This window comes from Poromitra crassiceps (genome assembly GCF_964638095.1).
Source record: "Poromitra crassiceps genome assembly, chromosome: 3".
Lineage (NCBI taxonomy): Eukaryota > Metazoa > Chordata > Actinopteri > Beryciformes > Melamphaidae > Poromitra > Poromitra crassiceps.
In genome coordinates this window covers 30,952,948-30,957,973 of record NC_139625.1, presented here as the reverse complement: position 1 = coordinate 30,957,973, position 5,026 = coordinate 30,952,948, and positions in this window count along the sequence as shown.

The window sequence follows — 5,026 nt, the reverse complement described above, 5'->3', positions numbered from 1 at the left end:
GATGAGAGGACAGGTCCATGTTAACGCTCTCTAGTCGATGAGAGGACAGGTCCATGTTAATGCTCTCTAGTCGATGAGAGGACAGGTCTATGTTAACGCTCTCTAGTCGATGAGAGGACAGGTCCATGTTAATGATCTCTAGTCGATGAGAGGACAGGTCCATGTTAACGCTCTCTAGTCGATGAGAGGACAGGTCCATGTTAACGCTCTCTAGTCGATGAGAGGACAGGTCCATGTTAACGCTCTCTAGTCGATGAGAGGACAGGTCCATGTTAACGCTCTCTAGTCGATGAGAGGACAGGTCGATGTTAATGCTCTCTAGTCGATGAGAGGACAGGTCCATGTTAACGCTCTCTAGTCGATGAGAGGACAGGTCCATGTTAACGCTCTCTAGTTGATGAGAGGACAGGTCCATGTTAATGCTCTCTAGTCGATGAGAGGACAGGTCCATGTTAACGATCTCTAGTCGATGAGAGGACAGGTCCATGTTAACGCTCTCTAGTCGATGAGAGGACAGGTCCATGTTAACGCTCTCTAGTCGATGAGAGGACAGGTCCATGTTAACGCTCTCTAGTCGATGAGAGGACAGGTCCATGTTAATGATCTCTAGTCGATGAGAGGACAGGTCCATGTTAATGATCTCTAGTCGATGAGAGGACAGGTCCATGTTAATGCTCTCTAGTCGATGAGAGGACAGGTCCATGTTAATGATCTCTAGTCGATGAGAGGACAGGTCCATGTTAATGCACTCTAGTCGATGAGAGGACAGGTCCATGTTAATGCTCTCTAGTCGATGAGAGGACAGGTCCATGTTAACGCTCTCTAGTCGATGAGAGGACACGTCCATGTTAATGCTCTCTAGTCGATGAGAGGACAGGTCCATGTTAATGCTCTCTAGTCGATGAGAGGACAGGTCCATGTTAACGCTCTCTAGTCGATGAGAGGACAGGTCCATGTTAACGCTCTCTAGTCGATGAGAGGACAGGTCCATGTTAACGCTCTCTAGTCGATGAGAGGACAGGTCCATGTTAACGCTCTCTAGTCGATGAGAGGACAGGTCTATGTTAACGCTCTCTAGTCGATGAGAGGACAGGTCCATGTTAATGATCTCTAGTCGATGAGAGGACAGGTCCATGTTAACGCTCTCTAGTCGATGAGAGGACAGGTCCATGTTAACGCTCTCTAGTCGATGAGAGGACAGGTCCATGTTAACGCTCTCTAGTCGATGAGAGGACAGGTCCATGTTAACGCTCTCTAGTCGATGAGAGGACAGGTCCATGTTAATGCTCTCTAGTCGATGAGAGGACAGGTCCATGTTAACGCTCTCTAGTTGATGAGAGGACAGGTCCATGTTAACGCTCTCTAGTTGATGAGAGGACAGGTCCATGTTAATGCTCTCTAGTCGATGAGAGGACAGGTCCATGTTAACGCTCTCTAGTCGATGAGAGGACAGGTCCATGTTAATGCTCTCTAGTCGATGAGAGGACAGGTCCATGTTAACGCTCTCTAGTCGATGAGAGGACAGGTCCATGTTAACGCTCTCTAGTCGATGAGAGGACAGGTCCATGTTAACGCTCTCTAGTCGATGAGAGGACAGGTCCATGTTAACGCTCTCTAGTCGATGAGAGGACAGGTCCATGTTAACGCTCTCTAGTCGATGAGAGGACAGGTCCATGTTAACGCTCTCTAGTCGATGAGAGGACAGGTCCATGTTAACGCTCTCTAGTCGATGAGAGGACAGGTCCATGTTAACGCTCTCTAGTCGATGAGAGGACAGGTCCATGTTAACGCTTTCTAGTCGATGAGAGGACAGGTCCATGTTAACGCTCTCTAGTCGATAAGAGGACAGGTCCATGTTAACGCTCTCTAGTCGATGAGAGGACAGGTCCATGTTAACGCTCTCTAGTCGATGAGAGGACATGTCCATGTTAACACTCTAGTCGATGAGAGGACAGGTCCATGTTAACGCTCTCTAGTCGATGAGAGGACATGTCCATGTTAACGCTTTCTAGTCGATGAGAGGACATGTCCATGTTAACACTCTCTAGTCGATGAGAGGACAAGTCCATGTTAACACTCTCTAGTCGATGAGAGGACAGGTCCATGTTAACGCTCTCTAGTCGATGAGAGGACAGGTCTATGTTAACGCTCTCTAGTCGATGAGAGGACAGGTCCATGTTAACGCTCTCTAGTCGATGAGAGGACAGGTCCATGTTAACGCTCTCTAGTCGATGAGAGGACAGGTCCATGTTAACGCTCTCTAGTCGATGAGAGGACAGGTCCATGTTAACGCTCTCTAGTCGATGAGAGGACAGGTCTATGTTAACGCTCTCTAGTCGATGAGAGGACAGGTCCATGTTAACGCTCTCTAGTCGATGAGAGGACAGGTCCATGTTAACGCTCTCTAGTCGATGAGAGGACAGGTCCATGTTAACGCTCTCTAGTCGATGAGAGGACAGGTCCATGTTAACGCTCTCTAGTCGATGAGAGGACAGGTCTATGTTAACGCTCTCTAGTCGGAGCCACTTTTGTGTGTGCAGAGAAGATGAATTAAGGTGTGATTAACAACTAAAGGGCACGGCACTCACTTGGATATTACGCTATGAATCAAAGGGAGCGGGGCGCTGTCGCTGATATACTCTCCGTATTTTGAATATACTTATTGGCCCGGCAGTATTTTATCATGTGAGGCGGAAATGTCACAGCCAACTCAAACAGGGGGCGGCCAGACCTCCAAAACACAGCCAGATTGGATGTGAAATCAGTGCAAGGGTCACTGACGAAAGAAATGGGGTTTTATGCAGAGCGGGCCTCAATACACAACACCCCCAAACCAAAGGTAAAAGCAAAGCCCTTACCGGCTATTTCTGACCCGTCATTATTTCTCATAAATCCCAAACTAGCCCAGACCAGTGCCTTTGACAGTATGACTGATGAGTTTCCCGTTGTGAATGTCAAGAGGAATGCTCTCCTGCACCTTATCTCCCCTATTTCTCATTGTGTGTGAGAGTCGGGCTTTTATAGAGAAAAGCCAGGGCCGTTTGTGATGAGCATTACCTGGTGATAATGAAGGGCATGGCGGTGTACTGTCAACCTCGACAGACAGGCAGGCAGGCAGGCAGGCAGGGAGAGACGTTGTCCATTGATGCGTTTACGTGCCCTTATGTCTTTATCTAGAGACCGGGATAAATAAGCATATTTATATATTTACATTGTGTCAGTGTGGTGATTGCCTTATCTCCCGCTGCTTTCATTCATGAAAGGAAATGTCAAGAGGTAATCAAGTCAGATGTGCCTTTTGTCAATGCTATTCATGGATCTCAAATTGTGTATTGAAAATATTTGGGTGCCGGGTGTCGCCGTCAAATGATCCTTCCTGGAATATTAGATTTAACCGCACATGTTTTCATACTGTTTGATTATTCATCATCCAACTGTATGAAATGTATAGTTACATACATAATGGAAAAAAGAAACCATACATACTTAATGTTTGGTTTTCCACTTCGAATATCTTACTGCTCATTGAACAATTGCCGTCTTTTTGAGCGCATTCAAAATTTAACCAAAGTTCACAAGTACAGTATACAATTTATTCAGCACAGCATACATCTATCCGATGTTATGTTTTAGAAAAAGAAAAAATACCCAACTCGCATTTGATGAGCCGTTCTTGCAGCCTCAGAGGAGAGGCACGTATCACACTGCGGCTAATGTGAAGGGTTTTTAGTGATCCCTCCTGTACCTTGGCATGCAAGCCTGGCTGTACAGACAGAGGATAATGAGGTCTGAGCCAGGTCCTAGCAATGGCTATTAGGCAGGGAGCTGCATATTTATGATGGCTTTATGAAGCATTTATTGCCTCGTTTCCATCAGAACGTTGTCTGCACAGACCTGACAGCTTTCCTTTGAGATTAGTCTCAGATACCCCCTGTTAGGTGGCAGTATGGCCAGATCGCATTCTACTGCTCGTCCTCTCTCTCTCTCTCTCTCTCTCTCTCTCTGTCTCTCTGTCTCTCTCTCTCTCTCTCTCTCTCTCTCTCTCTTTCTGTCTCTCTCTCTCTCTGTCTCTGTCTCTCGGTTTGTCCTTCTTCCTCACTCTATCTTTCTCTTCCTCTTTCACCCCCTCTTTAGTCGGGTTTCCATCAATGTATTTTGATGTGCATTTTGAAGTATTGCATTAGAAAAGGTTGATGGAAAGGGCAAAATTCGGAAAAAAGAACCAGAAGAATGTCCTACATTTTGCAAAAAACAAAAGTTTTACACTCGCTTGAGGTGGTTTTTGACTTTTTCAAAAAAGACTTAATGCGCAAAATGGTAGATGGAAACACCTTTTCCGAATAAGTGATCAGCTGAGCTGAGCCCTGTGTTGTGCACAGCTGGGAGCTTGTCTGGTCTGCTGCGATGCGATGCAATGCGACCGACCCCAACGGCCCAAACCTAGCCTGGTAAAGCATCCAGTTTCGAGAACAAGTCTCAAGTCAGAATGTGAGTTCATGTGATCTGGATGGTTTACCAAACAGGCTATGATAACCCTGCAGCAGATCAAATGATGTTATTGAGCCTAAAGCCCTTTACACACCAAGAGTGATGCGAATATACAGCACGAAATTGTGATGTGAATTTTTAACCATCTGTCAATCACAGCAACAGATGTGTACATGCAGGACTAGGGATGCACGGTATACCGGTACTACAATGGTAGCGCGATACCCTGCCGTTAAAAACGGTACTATAACACATTCATTTGGTAGTGTGTGACCGTGGTGTTTGTTAGCGGAGGAGACTGTGTGTGCAGCCACAGTTGCTCTCTGACTCTGTCTCTGTCTCTGTGTGAGCGAGTTACAGGCCCCCTCCCCTCTCTGCCTCAGGCCAGCTCGCTCACGGCTCAAATTTCACTCCTCACCTCACTCAGTCAGCAGCCCCTGACAGACACAGCGAAAATGGCTGCAGCTTCTTCTGACTGAGAGCACAAGCAGTCTTGCAAACCGTCCAAAGAGAGAAAGCAGATGCACAAAGTGAAATA